We start from the raw sequence: 19315 nt of genomic DNA on the forward strand, positions 1-19315 counted from the left end.
TTTTTTGCTGAAAGTTTTTCTCACCTTAACATGTAAAATTGTCCATTTTTAAACCTACCCGAACTTTCCATCAATAAGAAAGGCTCCATTCCCATTTTTATGTAACAGTCTTATTGAGGTTCTTGACCATTTGTTTTTTTTTTTTTGCTTCTTATAGATGGAAAGGCCTTGGTTCGGATGGATTTTCACAGATGTGCAAAGAGATGATAATGAAAGTAATCACTCTTTTAACATTTTCCCTTTTTTTAGGCTTTTTGTTTTTTTTGTTTGTTTTTTTTACAAAAATATTGCCCCACCCCCTTGGTAACTTCCACTTCAGCACATCCTCTTCAGCAATTAAGAACAACCGTGTTAATTTTTGCAGAGATGAAGACTCTGTTGTGCTACTCCATAACATAAAATTGAAATCTTTTGTTTTTTTTCCTTTAGAAAAGCATAGGCAAAAGGTTTTTTTTTCTTATCCTTCATTGTGAAGTAAAAAATGCAGTCCCTAATTGCTTTCCTCTACTGTATTGCTGCACACGAAAAAACCCAATCTGCTCTTCACGATCTTCAGCATACAAGGACCTCCATTTCTATACCCTCAATGGTGTTTGATTCCAGTAGGGTAAATTTTTTATTTTTCAGACAGTTACTTCTGTTTTGCTGTTTGTTACAAAGTATGGCTGTGGAGGAACATGGTGCCGATTTTCCGATGGCATTTGTTCATTTACTGACTCCACCGGGCAATGTTTCTTTGTTGCATAGGCCTGCCTCCGCAGGGAATGCTCAGTGTGCTCCCAGGTTTTGTAGTCAGGGTTGTATGATGAGGCCAGTGGATGATTATGTATTTTGGTGACTTTAGATATGTGTCCATTTAATTTCAGTGTGCCATCTAACGTACCACCACTAAGTGTGCCACCCAGTGTACCACCACCAATGGTTCCACCCAGTGACCCACCAAGTGTGCCACCCATCGTGCCAACAAGGGTGCCTCCTAATGACCCACCAAGTGTACCTCCAATTGAGCCTCCGAGAGTGTCACCTAAAGTGCCACTCATTGTGCCACTAAGAGTACCACCTTCAGGGCTGTAGGATCTTTCTTGTTCCACACGGACCGGATGTAAAGGCAGGCTTCCCTTTGCTGCAAGTTCTGCAAGGTGTCTTCGCTTTGAATAGAAGTCATCATTTCCCTTTTCCGCTGTATGTGAGATTAGTTTATCGGAACATTTTAAACATTAAAATTATATAAAATATAAGACAGCATATATTAAAAGCTGCACTGCCACATCAATTCTATGTTTGAAGATTAGATGAAAGATTCAATCTTCCAAAAAGCAAGATAATGTGTATTTATTTCTTAATTTAAAGACAGGAAATCCAAGGAAATCAATGCTTGAAAAAGGTGGGCACACCGAAACGTCACACCCTTGAAATAAAGATCACCCAGCTTTGATTCACTATGAGAGTGCTGCTGCTTCTCTTCAACTACATTTCTTAATTTAGCTATTATTTTAACCTTCTGTAAATTCAACCTAAACTGTAATCAAGAAAAAGAGAAAAAAGAACATGTCTATCCCATGATTCTATGCAGGGCACAAGGGGAGGAGGAGTTAAAGGGGTTTTCCAGGTTACTTACACTGAGTATCTATCTGTAAGATACAGTGGATACTGTAAAGACTTACCGGTAACACCCGCAATCGCTGCCAGCACCGATAGCGGGTGTTATTACAGCAATCGCTGCCGGCAGCCTCAAAAAGATGGCGGCTCATGGGTCTCTATGGTAGCCCAGGGTCTTTCGTTTTAACCCCTTCATTACAATGTGCTGATAGCACATTGTAATGAATGAGGAGGAAAATCCCCATATACTGCCATACTGTAGTATGGCAGTATATGATAGGATCGATCAGACAACCTAGTGTTAAAGTACTCTAGGGAGTCTGAAAAATAGTAAAAATAAAAATAAAAAAAAGTTTAAAAAAAAATTATAATAAAAAAACCTAAAAATTCAAATCACCCTCCTTTCCCTAAAATTGACATAAATATAAATAAACAGTAAAAATCATAAACACATTAGGTATCGCCGCGTCCGAAAATGCCTGATCTATCAAAATATCATAACGGATTTTCAGTGCATTTAAACCCGTAACGGAAAATAGCTCCCAAAGCACTTTTTTGCCATTTTGAAAAATATAAAAAAAAATTATAAAAAGCGATCAAAAGGTCGCACAGTCCTAAAAATGATATCATTGAAAATATTATCAAATGTCGCAAAAAATGACACCACCCACAGCTCCGTACACCAAAGTATAAAAAAGTTATTAGCGCCAGAAGATGGCAAAATAAAAAAAAAATTTGTACAGGAGGTTTTAAATTTTGTAAATGTATGAAAACATTATAAAACCTATACAAATTTGGTATCCATGTGATTGTACCGACCCAAAAAATAAAGTAGACATTTCATTTGGGGTGCACAGTGAAAGGCGTAATATCCAAGCCCACAAGAAAATGGCGCAAATGCGTTTTTTCACCATTTTCACTGCATTTGGAATTTTTTCCCGCTTCCCAGTACATGGCATGGAATATTCAATACCATCACTATGAAGTGCAATCTGTTGCGCAGAAAACAAACCATCACACAGCTCTTTACGTTTAAAAAAAAAAAAGTTATAGATTTTTGAAGGTGGGGAGTGAAAAATGGAAATGAAAAACCAGGAAATATATATATCGCTTTGTTGCTGTGAAAAATAAACGTGATGACTTCTAATCTTGACCAATAATACCCAGCTAAGAGTAAACGTAAGCAAGGATGTACACATGCCTTGTCTGGCCCCTACCATAAGATCCATTCTATGTGTTAGTCCTGGCATTGGAGGCAAAGAAGAACAATTGATGTGCAAGAGTGTCAGGTAAAGGAACCCATCAATCTGATATTTACCTACTAAGTCCTCCTTACCTTTCAGCAGGTACACCTCCACACTGAGGCTAGTTGAGCCTTTGGTCTAAGGGTGGCAGTGTGCAGTAAATTAGAGCCAAGTCCTGCTAATTCAGGTCACATGACTAGTTAAAAGTCCCGACAAGTAATACTAAAATGGTCCAAGTTTTATGTTCCATCCCATTCAACTTTACATAATTCAACTGTTTTGGTGTGCATCTTTGTATTGCATGTGTAAAACCCTTACCTCAATGTGTACTATTGAAATGAGTGGTATGTAGAATGTTAAATGTCAGCTATATGTATATAACCAGATCTGTGTGTGTATATACCTATATATACAGCACAGGTGGAGGTTGCCATTTGTCTTTTTATTTCGTGCAGCAGAGGGCTTAGCGAAGCCTTGCCTGCCAGAAGATCATTAATCTTTTAAAAAAGGTAGCAGTAGGTAATTGCTAGAGATGAGCGAGTATACTCGTCCGAGCTTGATGCTCGTTCGAGTTTAAGAGTACTCGGAACGGCTCGTTGCTCGGATGAGTATTTCCCCTGCTCGAGATTGAGCATTTAATTAAGAAAACACAGTGAACACAGGATCATTTAAGAGAAGAACACATTGCAGATGTTCCGAACATCTGCTAACTTATCCGAAGACATGAGCACCAATGCTGGATCAGGCATGCAGGAGGGGAGGCTGAAGTGGAGCGGAGCGGCAGCTGGAGCGGGCATGGAGGAGTGGGCATCAAGGAGCGGGCATGGAGGAGCAGAGCGGGGGCTGGAGCAGGCATCACGGAGCGGGCCTGGAGGAGAGGAGCAGGGGCTGAAGTGGAGGCTGGAGCGCAGCGGGCTGGAGCAGGACCAACAGTGCTAACTTATCGGAAGACATGCGCGCCGAACGGTGTTCTTCACAATAGTATGTGAAGAACATTATGTGTGAAGAACACATTGCAGATGTATGGAAACATCTGCAATGTATTCTTCACACATATTGTTCTTCATATACTATTGTGAAGAACACCGTTCGGCGTGCGTAACTTCGGATATGTTAGCAGATGTACGGAAACATCTGCAGTGTGTTCTTCACTGTGTTCTTTCAATGTTTTCTTTCAGTGAAAACATCTGCAAACATCTGCAATGTGTTCTTCAGTGTTCTTTCAATGTGAAAAATTCTTGGGTCTCCCATTGACTTCAATGGGGTTCGTTATTCGATACGAGCACTCGAGCATCGGGAAAAGTTCGACATTTTAGTGCTCGCTCATCTCTAGTAATTACAGTATGTCATCAATTAAGGGAGGTTGTGGAGGAAAATGAAACTGAAAAAGTTAGACTATTTTTCTCAGTAGATGTCTGTATGGATGAGACTTCTGAGCCATAAAGGAGATTTTACTCCATTCACTGGATGTAACTGGACTGTAAAATCATTTGACTGTACAGGCAATCCCCTATCCAAAGGACACCCGACTTACAGACGACCCCTAGTTAAAGATGGACCCCTCTGCCCACTGTGACCTCTGGTGAATCTCTCTAGATGCTTTACTTTACTCCCTGGCTGTAATGTTCAGCTGTAAGGTGCTTGTTATGAAGTTTTATTGATACTCCTTGGTCTCCGCTTGTCACTGGGGCAAAGAATTTTTTTGTCTGGATCTTCAATTATAAAATATACAGTTTTGACTTACATACAAATTCAACTTAAGAACAAACCTTATCATGTCCATAACTCAGGAACTGCCTGTATATAACTTTTACCTAAACAATATCACATATCTATACAACATAAAGTACGTCTAGATGAACTTCTGTATCTAAACTGCCATGTTAGAAATGTTCTCTTATACTGTAGGTCATGCATCATGAACTACATCATGCGCCAGTCTTGACACTCCCCCCATTGTCACATGACGCACCGTATACTATATACTAAGATAGACTATTCTATTAGTATATCTGGATACATTTGACATCAGGTTCTGCCTGGCATAGGATTCTGCCATAACCTGTACGAGGGGTATAGTACATACCTATAGTCACCTAATGATGACTAATACAACCCATTAGTCAAAATTAAAATATAACCTTTGTTATAAGTCTTTAATACAACACTATTCAAAGTGGGAATATATACCCGAGATATGGTTAAAGTTATGCAGCAGCGATAGTATTGTAGTAAACTATGTTTTCCTTAATATTTATCAGCATTACAGGAAGAGAGTGTGTTTATTATAGGTCAATGGGGAGGGGCGAATGCCAGGCAAAACTCTAGCTATTACTCCTAAGAGTTGTTATATAAAGCGCAATAATTATATACCCCTAATGAAGGGGACAATACATCCTGATAAGTTACACACTGTCTACTTGTCTATTTTATATTCAGTTACTATTCCTACTTAGCAACACACTGGTGCAATTAAAGATTTCACACAAAGAGACAGCCCTTCAACATGTTTCACAAATTTGTAACATCATCAGGGGGTATCGGGGCTATACCACACAATTCTATATAACATAACCATCAATGTTATTTATGTGTAAAAAGGCATCAAGACCCTTCTTGAAGCTCTCTGCTGTCCCTGCTGTGACCAGCGCCTGAGGCAGGCTATTCCACAGATTGACCTCTGGTGATTAAACCTTGTTTTCTCCAAACGGAGACAGTGTCCCCGGGTCTTTTGATTTGGACCATTCATATATTGACCTATAATAAATACACTCTCTCCCTGTAATTCCTGTTTATCCCTGATAATTCGGTTCTATTGGTGACCATTAGATGACGGTTGGTATGTAATATGAATTCAAGGACCCTGTCAACCAAAGTGGTATGGGGGATACTACATTGTATTGTTTTGTATAGGGCTATAGTAAATGCACTGAGCAGGGGTAGGAATGTTTGAGCTATGAGGGTGTAGTATATACGGGATTTCGGACTTGCCTTGTACGCCAGAAAAATTGCATACAAGGCTTGATAAATGCCTCCAATTGGCTTCAATATATACCGTATATTCCGGCGTATAAGACGACCTGGTGTATAAGACGACCCCCCTACTTTCCTGTTTAAAATATAGAGTTTAAGATATATTCGCCGTATAAGACTACCCCTTTTCCAACGCATACAAAACATCGGTAAAAATTAAAAAAAAAACAGATTTGAATTTAACATGGTCCTTTTTTTAATTTAAATTCTTATGACATGCAGGTATATAGCAGGAAAACTGTCGCTCATAAACATAAGGCATGCAACAACAACATTACCATTACAGCACAGCCCCCAGTAGTATACAGAACAGCCCCCAGTAGTATACAGCACAGCCCCCAGTAGTATACAGCACAGCCCCCAGTAGTATACAGCACTGCCCCCAGTAGTATACAGCCTGCCCCCAGTAGTATACAGCACTGCCCCCAGTAGTATACAGCACTGTCCCCAGTAGTATACAGCACAGCCCAGCCCAGCATTAAAAAAAAAATAAACTTATATACTCACCCTCCGGTGGCCCCGATGTGCTGCGCTGCTCCCCCGATGTCCGCGCGGCTCGTCTTCAGTGTTCCGCTCCGTCTTCTTTCTTCTGCTGGGCGCCGCCATTGATCTTCCCCGGCAGGCGCCTAGTATGACGCGCCGCTGCTGACGTCATACTAGGCAGAAGAAAGAAGACGGCGCGGAAGACTGAAGACGAGCCGCGCAGACATCGGGGCCACCGGAGGGTGAGTATTCGCCCATGCGGCGCTATCTTTTTGAGGCTGACGGCAGCCATCGCTGTGAAAACACCCGCTATCGGTGCTAGCACCGATCGCGGGTGTTACGGGTAAGCCTTTGCTGCAATATGCAGCAAAGAGTTACCGGCTATGGAGAGGACTCAGCCCGTGAGCCCTCTCCATGCAGCGCGAACCGACCGCCGCCGTGAATACACGGCGGGCGGTCGCGATTACCAGCGTATAAGACGACCCCAGACAAGACAGAAGATTTTTCTGTCTTCAAAAGTCGTCTTATACGCCGGAATATACGGTATATCCTTTTTTTATTGTTTCTTTTCTACAGTTTATATTCTACAGCAAATAAGAGATTTAAGATTACTTGTATAGATGCTTCATTTTAATGTAAAACTTGTGATAAAATAATAGTAATAATGATTATGGGCTGCACTTCTACCAGGGCTACATAAGTCACGTGATGGAATATTGGGACACGTGGAGCCGGAGCTGTGACATCACAACAGCTGAATAGAAGCAGAATGTGTTACTAGAGGAGACATCTGGGAGGAGACGGCTCCATGGAAGTCCTGCTGCGCATGGGATCTGCTCTTTTTGGCCCTGTTCACACATCGCTGGGGGAAACCGCATGTATACTATGTGTTTGTGCTGTGATTATCTGGGCATTTATACAATTATCAGGCAGAAATATCTCTCTAGGTTGTAGGTGATGGGCAGGTTTACTAACATTATCTACAAGTCAGTGTAAGGTAATAAAATGCCTTAGTTGTAGTAATGTCTAATGCTGGAGGAGGAGGCTGATGCAGGGTAAGACGATCCGCTCTACATTTACCCCTCCAGAGGGGCTCAGATATTTTGGAGTAGAATGTTGGAGTAATGCTGTTTAACATTATTTTATCTTATCTGATTTCCTGACTTTTTGTCCCAAGTTATGATCCCCCAATGTCATTAATATATTTACAATCCCCCCTAAATTAATTATTCAATCTTAGCAAAACAACTCCCGCCCACAAAAATTACAAATATTAAACCCATTGCCTCCATATGTACATAGTGCAGTGTATGAAGGACGATCCCAATGACTTATTATAAATAATGTTTTCCCCAATGTAATGTTATTCTGATAATAGCACAGCCCCCGGGAGAAGCCATATTGGGGTAACCCAAAGCCGGGCGTGGATGATACACAGGCTACGCTATGTGTGTATTATCTCCTATAGTGAGGACATTGATACTTGTCCGTGTGGATGGTGGAGGGAAGAAAAGCGCCAGTATCCGGAGGTCTGAATGTGAGCCTATTCCTGGATGAAGTCTTCCTGCTTTACCACACGAGGAGAGCGCTGGTTCATAGAAGAGCGAAGATCGTAAGCATAAAGTTACAGACATTTTCATATTTCAATTTTGTGAACATATGAGCAGAGGGACCGGTTTGGGACTCTCCGCAAGACTGTATATAGGTATGTACCAACACAATACAGCAACAGTATCAGGTACCCTGTATATATATCCTAAATACATATATACAGGTATAAATATATATAGCTATATACAATTAGTGACCCCATTACATATATACCTATATACACTCAGTGTCCCCATTGTACTTATGTATATAAAGACAGTGTATATACATGTAGACAGTCAGAGCCTCCTTAAAGGAAACCTACCATCATGGATCTACCTATTGAGGTAGATCCGGTGGTAGGTGCCTCTAATGTATGTGAGGAGAGCCCTTTTAAGGGATAATCCTTTAGTCCCCTTTATCTTTTTTAATCTTTAATTGTTGTAATATGCTAATTTGCCAAAGAGGCTACTGGGGCGTGGAGTAGCCGGAGCTGAGACTACACTGCGCTGCTACTCCACGCCCCAGTGGCGTCTTTGATCCTCCTACCCGGATATCTTCAGCACGGAGCTATGAGGAGCTGCACACCCTCGTCCGTGAAGCCGCCATTCTGCTTGCAGTATCTAAATGATCTACTAATGCTAATGTATGGCGTGTGCTGAGCCGTAGTATTGGCTGCCGCTAAGTCTTATTTTCAGGGGAGGTCTTATATTAATAAGGGTGAAAAAAATTGCACTAGGTCTTATTTTCAGGGAAACAGGGTAGTTATTGGGTAGAGTTATGTATATCAGTCCGGACCACTAAAACCAATCCAAATTGGAAATGAATCCCCTGCTCTAGAAGAACTTTAAAATCTTACTGCAAACTGTTGTATTATTGCATTTCCCATATAAATGTAGAAAGCCCCAAATCACCATCTAGTAGTGAGATTTATTCATCCACCTGACACCAAGATGTAACCAAATTATCAGCATAAAAGTGTAATTATTTATTTATTGATTAAACATCAAGTTATCAGGGAAATGAATCTTAGACAGCGGTTGTATGAGTGACAGAAGAAATTACAAAATTAGATGTTTCATTTTAATGTAAAACTTGTGATAAAATAATAGTAATAATGATTGTGGGCTGCACTTCTACCAGGGCTACATAAGTCACGTGATGGAATATTGGGACACGTGGAGCCGGAGCTGTGACATCACAACGGCTGAACAGAAGCAGAATGTGTTACTAGAGGAGACATCTGGGAGGAGACGGCTCCATGGAAGTCCTGCTGCGCATGGGATCTGCTCTTTTTGGCCTTGTTCACACATCGCTGGGGGAAACCGCATGTATACTATGTGTTTGTGCTGTGATTATCTGGGCATTTATTACAATTATCAGGCAGAAATATCTCTCTAGGTTGTAGGTGATGGGCAGGTTTACTAACATTATCTACAAGTCAGTGTAAGGTAATAAAACGCCTTAGTTGTAGTGATGTCTAATGCTGGAGGAGGAGGCTGATGCAGGGTGAGACTATCCGCTCTACATTTACCCCTCCAGAGGGGCTCATAGATTTTGGAATAGAAAAGTGCGGCTAAAACTCTTTTTTAAAAAAAAATCTCCCTATTTGGTTTTACATTATTTTATCTTTGCCGATTTCCTGACTTTTTGTCCCAAATTATGATCCCCCAATGTCATTAATATATTTACAACCCCCCCTAAATTAATTATTCATAAACAACCCACCCACAAAAATTACAAATATTAAACCCACTGCCTCCATATGTACATAGTGCAGTGTATGAAGGACAATCCCAATGACTTATTATAAATAATGTTTTCCCCAATGTAATGTTATTCTGATAATAGCGCAGCCCCCGGGAGAAGCCATATTGGGGTAACCCAGGGCCGGGCGTGGATGACTGGCTGTCACATTGAGGGGGATATAAAAGTTCTGCTCTTTGTACCAGATGTGATTATACGACTAGTAAAGAAGCTTTCCCCCGTACAGGCTGCGCTATCTGTGTATTATCTCCTATAGTGAGGACACTGATACATGTCCGTGTGATCGCTGGAGGGAAGAAAAGCGCCAGTATCCGGAGGTGTGAATGTGAGCCTATTCCTGGATGAAGTCTTCCTGCTTTACCACACGGGGAGAGCGCTGGTTCATAGAAGAGCGAAGATCGTAAGCGTAAAGTTACAGACGGTTTTATATTTCAATTTTGTGAACATATAAACTGAGGGACAGATTTGGGACTCTCCGCAAGACTGTATATGGTATGTGCCCTGTATATAACCCTGTATATATATATATATATATATATATATATATATATATATATATCCTAAATACATATATACAGGTGTATATATATATATATATATATATATATAGAGCTATATACAATCAGTGGCCCCAATACATATATACCTATATACAATCAGTGGCCCCAATACATATATACCTATATACACTCAGTGGCCCCAATACATATATACCTATATACAATCAGTGGCCCAAATACATATATACCTATATACACTCAGTGGCCCCAATACATATATACCTATATACAATCACCTATATATAATCAGTGGCCCCATTGTACTTATGTATATAAAGACAGTGTATATACACGTAGACAGTCAGAGCCCCCTTAAAGGAGACCTACCACCATGGATCTACCTATTAGGTAGATCCGGTGGTAGGTCACTCTAATGTATGTAAGGAGAGCCCTTTTAAGGGCTAATCCTTTAATCCCCTTTATCTTTTTTAATCTTTAATTGTGGTAATATGCTAATTTGCCAATTTGCACATGCGCAGTAAGCCGGTTTCGTGGATGAGGGAGTGCTGCTTCTCGTAGCTGTGCCCTGAAGACATCCGGGTAGGAGGATCAAGGTGGCTACTGGGGCCTGGAGTAGCGCACCATGTAGCCTCAGCTCCAGCTACTCCACGTCCCAGTAGCCTCTTTGGTATATTAGCATATTACCACAATTAAAGATTAAAAAAGATAAAGGGAAAAAGTGCTTAAAAGGGCTCTCCTTACATACTTTAATAGGTATATCTGTGGTGGTAGGTTTCCTTTAAATACCTATAAACAGTAAGAGGCCACATTCAGACATTGTAAGGACGTATGATATACATCGGCATAGACGCTTATGGCGCGGTACGGGGAGTACAACATATGGTCACTGTACTCTGCCGTCACTGCAGATATGATAGAAGAAGCTCTATCACTGGCTGTAAGATTGGCCGTGCGGCGCTGCTTCCTATGGAGAGGGGAGGGGTGAGCAGCGCACTACGGCTGGGCGAGCACACGTTAGTGTGAATGTACCCTTACTCATAGATCTATATACAGTCAGTGGCCACCTTACACATTTACCTATAATTATCCACATATATATAAAGTGCGCTGCACCCATACACACAGATAAAATATTTTGGACCGTTTTTTGACGGACTGAAAACGCATGTGTTTTTGTATGTTTACCATGCGTTTGGCTGGTTTCAATCTGTTTCACAGCTGCCTAGAAATGAATATAAAACAGGGTTAAACCAAACCAAACGCATGGTACACAAACAAAAACGCGTGTCAAAGAACGTACTTAGTGACAGCGCCCTAAGGATGTGGTCACACACACTGCATTGCTTCAATTTAGAAGCTGAATCAATGCTCACTGGGGTGCGCCACAGCCCGACCTTTAAGGGTGCAATCACACGCCGCATTTAACAAGAGATTTGCCTGATTAAACAGCTGTTAACACGTGCGTTTACAAAACTCCAATGTTAACACTTGTGTTAATGCATGTGTTAACATTGTGTTAACAAACACATGCATTAACGCGATGTTAACACATGCATTAACAGCTGTTTAAGTAGGCAAATCTCTCTTCAGCTGTTGCAATGTGTTTTTAAACGCGGTGTGTGACTGCACCCTGAGGGTGCGGTCACACGTCGCGTTTACCGCATGCGTTAAAAAACGCATTGGAATAGCTGGAGAGTGATTTGCCTAATTAAACAGCTGCTAACACCTGTGTTTACAAAACGCAACCGTTAACGCATTGTTAACGCATGCGTTAACATCGCGGTTAACGCATGCGGTTGTTAATGCATTGTTAACGCATGCATTAACATCGCGGTTAACGCATGCGTTTTGTAAACACAAGTGTTAAGAGGTGTTTAATTAGGCAAATCACTCTCCAGCTATTCCAATGCGTTTTTTAACGCATGCGGTAAACGCGACGTGTGACCGCACCCTCAATGTTAAGTCCTCAACCATTATCATCCACACCTGCTTTTGGCTTGAAAAACTGCGTCTGAAAAACTGAATGTGTGGCTGCACCCTTAATTTTGAACCCGTTTTGGATCCGTTTTTAAGCAGTCTGTTAAACGTATCCGTTTTTGACAGGTTTTACCAATTGTCTTAATTAAAACTGGTCAAAAACGGATCCGTTTTCAAAAAACGCATGCGTGTTTAAAGAACGGATGCATTTTTTAACGCATACTTTTTTTAGCGGACTGCTTAAAAACGGACCAAAAACGGGTTCAAAACGCCATGTGTGGCATCACCCTTAGTAGAGATGGGTGCTGCAGTGGGGAATTTTAAAACTGAGTAGTCTTTTTAAATTTCCCATTCTGTGTCAAACTACATACATATATATAAATATTATATTACCGTATATACTCGAGTATAAGCCGGATTGAGCGTACAGTGGTCCGGCGGATTTATAAGATGGTCTGTGAAGGTGGTGACTGCAGCATGAAGCCCGGCAGTCACCACCAGCCTATGGCGTGGGAGGAGCAGTCCGGGGAAAAGGTAGCGCCTCGGACCGCCCCCTCATGAATATGTCGGACCACTGTGGGCTCGATTCGGTTATTTGAGGATACGGCGCTGCATAGTCTTCTAGATTTATCGGAGGGTTTTCAAAAAGGGGAAGCGCTAGAAACTGCTGATTTTGTTAAGCAGATCCTAGTGCATTTTCTAAGGGTGAGAGGTCTTCTTTAAAGAAAACCAAAGGTCCCTAAATCAGTATCAAGACCCTTTTGTGACAGCGAATCAATAAAATAATGTGAGATTCCCCCGTAGACGTTTTGGATAAAAAAGACCCCCCCATTCTGTTATCACTAATTGATATAACATGGATCCTGAGAGATTTGGGATGCAGTTATGGACTTTTTATAGTGAAGTGAGAAAGTTTCTTAAAACCCTCCCCAATGATCACAATATGGTCATTAATGTGATGTCTGAGGCGTCTCCTGGTGCGCCCCATGGATTACATTTTGCAGGTACATTCTACAAAGCAGACGACCCCCGGGAGGAACAGGTAAGGAATTCATCTGTTTTATGTTCATTTCCAGTGGATTTTCTCTCTTCCTATAAGGATGTGCAGTTACAGCTGCTCCTTCAGAGAAAGTCACATTGTGAATGGTAAAGGTTTAGACGTGGTGATCGGAGAGCTCATCCTTCTTCCATAGAACAGATGGGAAATGTAAAACTCTAAGAGAAACAAAACTTTTACTACAATTTAAGAATAAACATAACAAGATGGAATGAATCATCCGGAAGCATTGGCCCCTTATCCAGGGTGATAAGACAATAGGCCCCTTCCTTCCAAATCCACCGCCCATCATTTACACCAGAGCACAGGACCTTGGTGACAGAATAGCCCCTACAGTCACAAGTCTAAACCTTCACCATTACATATATAGTGTTTATATACTACTAGATGTGACTATTAGTGATCACAGCCACAGGGGAAATCATTGTTACTGTCATGCAGGCTTTATAGGTAGATGATAACTGACTGTATCCAATGTACAAATCTGACTTTCACCCAATGTCTTATAAAACATAATGGGGAATATATATATAAGAGCTTTATCCAGCTACAAGCCCTGGAATAATTACAAAAATTTGTGAATCGCCAGATTATCCGGTGCAATGTGGCCTTTATGATGTGATGCAAAATTATTATATTCAGCCAATTGTTGTCTGTTTAGCAACTGCTCTATATTAATTTTGTGTTAACACCGTTTATTTAATTTATGTTATTTTATCCATATTGAATTGGCTCATACTGTGCAAATTAGGAATATTTAAGTGCAAGGCCCTGAACTTATTGTACTAATTATACTGATAGATTCATTTTGCTGTAGGATTGACTGAACACTGATTTGCAATGTACATTTTTATTCTTCCAAATAGTTATGGACACTACTAGTGCCAATACAGTAGTGTAACACATCCTCCCACTATATCCTGTAACACCCAGGATGTATTAGAGCACAGCCCGGTCTTAGTCAGCCAGTGATTATTAAAGGCTGCAATTTTTACATGGCGACACTATTGATGTAATAGAATATTTGAACATGAGTAGCCATAGCTATGACATCAAACAGCTCAACAGAAGGATGTGTTACAAGAGGTAGACATTATACAGAGCAAAGGTTGATATAAGTCCTACTATTTATGTAATTTGTTCTTTTTGGCCATGCTCACACATGGGGAAACAGAAAGAAACAAAGGAGGAAAGTAAAGTAGAAATGAAGTAAGAAAGGAAGGAGAAAAGGAAGGAGGAAAGGAAGGAGGAAAGGAAGGAGGAAAAGAAGGAGGAAATGAAGGAGGAAAGAAAGGAGAAAAGAAAGGAGGAAAGGAAGGAGGAAAGGAAGGAGGAAAGGAAGGAGGAAAGGACGGAAGAAAGAAAGGAGGAAATGAAGTAAAAAAAAAGGAGAAAAGGAAGGAGAAAAGGAAGGAGGAAAGGAAGGAGGAAAGGAAGGAGAAAAGAAAGGAGAAAAGAAAGGAGAAAAGAAAGGAGGAAAGGAAGGAGAAAAGGAAGGAGAAAAGGAAGGAGGAAAGGAAGGAGGAAAGGAAGGAGGAAATGAAGTAAGAAAGGAAGGAGAAAAGGAAGGAGGAAAGGAAGGAAGAAAAGAAGGAGGAAATGAAGGTGGAAAGAAAGGAGAAAAGAAAGGAGGAAAGGAAGGAGAAAAAAAAGGAGGAAAGGAAGGAGGAATGGAAGGGAGAAAGGAAGAAAGAAAGCGAGGAGGAATGAAAGGAAGGAGGATAGGAAGGAGGAAACAGAGACAAGAAAAATAAGGCAGAAGGAAAGAAAGAAACAAAGAAAATAATAAAATGACAGAAAAAAGACAAACTAAAAAATAGAAATAAAAGAAAAGAAAAAAACCTCTTCCTCCTACACTTACTGTTGGGAGTCAACTAGATACAAACTATAGTATCTAGAGTATCTTACTGTCAATTAGAAATAAAGTATATCATCCTCCTCCTCCTGTACCTGGCCCAGTTTTCAGACCATGAAATACAACCACCATCCAGTGTTTCATGGACTGAGAAATGGGAAAATGTAAAAATAGAGAATCAGAAAAAAAGTCAAAAGAAAGAAGCCTTAATCATGTGATTTCTGAAGAATATTTTACTGTGAACTAGAAATAAAGTATATCATCCTCCTACTGTACCTGGGGCAGTTTTCAGTCCATGGAATACAACCACCATCCAAACCATCCAGTGTTTCATGGACTGAGAAAAATAAAGAAAAGAAAAACAAAAAGAGAAAATAAAAAGAAAGGAAAATGTAAAAATAGAGACTCATAAAAAGAAAGTCAAAAGAAAGAAGCCTTAATCATATAATTTCTGCAGAATAATTTACTGTCAACTAGAAATAAAGTATATCATCCTCCTACTGTACCTGGGGCAGTTTTCAGTCCATGGAATACAACCACCATCCAAACCATCCAGTGTTTCATGGACTGAGAAAATAGAAAAGAAAATGTAAAAATAGAGAATCAGAAAAAGAAAGTCAAAAGAAAGAAGCCTTAATCATGTAATTTCTGCAGAATAATTTACTGTCAACTAGAAAAAAGTATATCATCCTCCTACTGTACCTGGGGCAGTTGTAAGTCCATGGAATACAACCACCATCCAAACCATCCAGCGTTTCATGGACTGAGAAAAATAACGAAAAGAAAAACAAAGAGAGAAAAGAAAAAGAAAAGAAAATGTAAAAATAGAGAATCAGAAAAAAAGTCAAAACAAACAAGCCTTAATCATATAATTTCTGCAGAATAATTTACTGTCAACTAAAAATAAAGTATATCATCCTCCTACTGTACCTGGGGCAGTTTTCAGTCCATGGAATACAACCACCATCCAAACCATCCAGTGTTTCATGGAATGAGAAAAATAAAGAAAAGAAAAACAAAAAGAGAAAATAAAAAGAAAAGAAAATGTAAAAATAGAGAATCAGAGAAAGAAAGTCAAAAGAAAGAAGCCTTAATCATGTAATTTCTGCAGAATAATTTACTGTCAACTAGAAATAAAGTATATCATCCTCCTACTGTACCTGGGGCAGTTTTCAGTCCATGGAATACAACCACCATCCAAACCATCCAGTGTTTCATGGACTGAGAAAATAGAAAAGAAAATGTAAAAATAGAGAATCAGAAAAAGAAAGTCAAAAGAAAGAAGCCTTAATCATGTAATTTCTGCAGAATAATTTACTGTCAACTAGAAAAAAGTATATCATCCTCCTACTGTACCTGGGGCAGTTGTAAGTCCATGGAATACAACCACCATCCAAACCATCCAGCGTTTCATGGACTGAGAAAAATAACGAAAAGAAAAACAAAGAGAGAAAAGAAAAAGAAAAGAAAATGTAAAAATAGAGAATCAGAAAAAAAGTCAAAACAAACAAGCCTTAATCATATAATTTCTGCAGAATAATTTACTGTCAACTAAAAATAAAGTATATCATCCTCCTACTGTACCTGGGGCAGTTTTCAGTCCATGGAATACAACCACCATCCAAACCATCCAGTGTTTCATGGAATGAGAAAAATAAAGAAAAGAAAAACAAAAAGAGAAAATAAAAAGAAAAGAAAATGTAAAAATAGAGAATCAGAGAAAAAAAGTCAAAAGAAAGAAGCCTTAATCATGTAATTTCTGCAGAATAATTTACTGTCAACTAGAAATAAAGTATATCATCCTCCTACTGTACCTGGGGCAGTTTTCAGTCCATGGAATACAACCACCATCCAAACCATCCAGTGTTTCATGGACTGAGAAAAATAACGAAAAGAAAAAGAAAGAGAGAAAACAAAAAGAAAAGAAAATGTAAAAATAGAGAATCAGAAAAAAAAGTCAAAAGAAAGACGCCTTAATCATGTAATTTCTGCAGAATAATTTACTGTCAACTAGAAATAAAGTATATTATCCTTCTACTGTACCTGGGGCAGTTTTCAGTCCATGGAATACAACCACCATCCAAACCATCCAGTGTTTCATGGACTGAGAAAAATAATGAAAAGAAAAACAAAGAGAGAAAAGAAAAAGAAAAGAAAATGTAAAAATAGAGAATCAGAAAAAAAGTCAAAAGAAAGAAGCCTTAATCATGTAATTTCTGCAGAATAATTAACTGTCAACTAGAAATAAAGTATATCATCCTCCTACTGTACCTGGGCCAGTTTTCAGTCCATGGAATACAACCACCATCCAAACCATCCAGTGTTTCATGGACTGAGAAAAATAACGAAAAGAAAAAGAAAGAGAGAAAACAAAAAGAAAAGAAAATGTAAAAATAGAGAATCAGAAAAAAAGTCAAAAGAAAGAAGCCTTAATCATGTAATTTCTGCAGAATAATTTACTGTCAACTAGAAATAAAGTATATCATCCTCCTACTGTACCTGGGGCAGTTTTCAGTCCATGGAATACAACCACCATCCAAACCATCCAGTGTTTCATGGACTGAGAAAAATAACGAAAAGAAAAACAAAGAGAGAAAATAAAAAGAAAAGAAAATGTAAAAATAGAGAATCAGAAAAAAAGTCAAAAGAAAGAAGCCTTAATCATGTAATTTCTGCAGAATAATTAACTGTCAACTAAAAATAAAGTATATCATCCTCCTACTGTACCTGGGCCAGTTTTCAGTCCATGGAATACAACCACCATCCAAACCATCCAGTGTTTCATGGACTGAGAAAAATAACGAAAAGAAAAAGAAAGAGAGAAAACAAAAAGAAAAGAAAATGTAAAAATAGAGAATCAGAAAAAAAGTCAAAAGAAAGAAGCCTTAATCATGTAATTTCTGCAGAATAATTTACTGTCAACTAGAAATAAAGTATATTATCCTCCTACTGTACCTGGGGCAGTTTTCAGTCCATGGAATACAACCACCATCCAAACCATCCAGTGTTTCATGGTCTGAGAAAAATAACGAAAAGAAAAACAAAGAGAGAAAATAAAAAGAAAAGAAAATGTAAAAATAGAGAATCAGAAAAAAAGTCAAAAGAAAGAAGCCTTAATCATGTAATTTCTGCAGAATAATTTACTGTCAACTAAAAATAAAGTATATCATTCTCCTACTGTACCTGGGCCAGTTTTCAGTCCATGGAATACAACCACCATCCAAACCATCCAGTGTTTCATGGACTGAGAAAAATAACGAAAAGAAAAACAAAGAGAGAAAATAAAAAGAAAAGAAAATGTAAAAATAGAGAATCAGAAAAAAAGTCAAAAGAAAGAAGCCTTAATCATGTAATTTCTGTAGAATATTTTACTGTCAACTAGAAATAAAGTATATTATCCTCCTACTGTACCTGGGCCAGTTTTCAGTCCATGGAATACAACCACCATCCAAACCATCCAGTGTTTCATGGACTGAGAAAAATAACGAAAAGAAACACAAAGAGAGTAACTAAAAAGAAAGGAAAATGTAAAAATAGAGATCATCTTACTGTCACCTAGAGATAAAGTATATCCTCCACCTGTATCTGAGGCAGTTTTCAGTCAATGAAATACAACACCATCAAGTGTTTCATGGACTAAGAAAGAAAAGAAAGTAAAAATAAAATAAAAAGAGGAGATAAGAAGATGTCTGCTGCAGAGTGTCATCCCTTGCTGACAGGAGGTAGGTGCTCATTCCTCTATTGTTTTTGTTGCAGTTTTAGTCTTTTAGCAGGATAAGAAATGTTCTCATGATGTTCTCCAGAACTGGTTCCAGTAACTTCTGGGTCTGTAGATCTTTCTAGTCGTTATGTACATAGAATACTGGAACATGCGCTGCACAGGATGAGCTGATTTGGTATGAATAAAATAACGTAAAATAAAAACCTTAAAGCTATAAAACAGAATAAGTATAGAGCGGTTGGTAATCAGCCAGTGATTGCTGCTTATAGAACCAGTGCAGTCTGTACTATGTGCAGTGTCCTGTGTAGTGTTCAGGGGGCGCCAGATTCAGGATTTCTTTCGCCCGTTTTTCATGAGTCTGGTGCCCCCTGCACTGCTCCGGCAGAGTGCACCATTTTTTTTGGTGCACCTTTAACTTAGGCATTGCAACACATTTCTGTCAGACTTTGCATTATAAATGTGGCGCAT

General features: G+C 39.2%; 1 long non-coding RNA gene across 2 annotated transcripts in view; it reads left to right on the forward strand.

The window, feature by feature from the left end:
- Window positions 1–18848, forward strand: part of LOC140075059 (uncharacterized) — a 41235-nt gene extending 22387 nt beyond the window's left edge. For both annotated transcript variants that reach the window (XR_011849338.1, XR_011849337.1), the window contains one exon: window positions 14446–18848. This is a non-coding gene — a long non-coding RNA (uncharacterized lncRNA). The remainder of the gene's footprint in view (window positions 1–14445) is intronic.
- The last annotated feature ends 467 nt before the right edge of the window (window positions 18849–19315 follow it).

Source organism: Engystomops pustulosus, chromosome 8 (genome assembly GCF_040894005.1).
Source record: "Engystomops pustulosus chromosome 8, aEngPut4.maternal, whole genome shotgun sequence".
NCBI classification, from domain to species: Eukaryota; Metazoa; Chordata; class Amphibia; order Anura; family Leptodactylidae; genus Engystomops; species Engystomops pustulosus.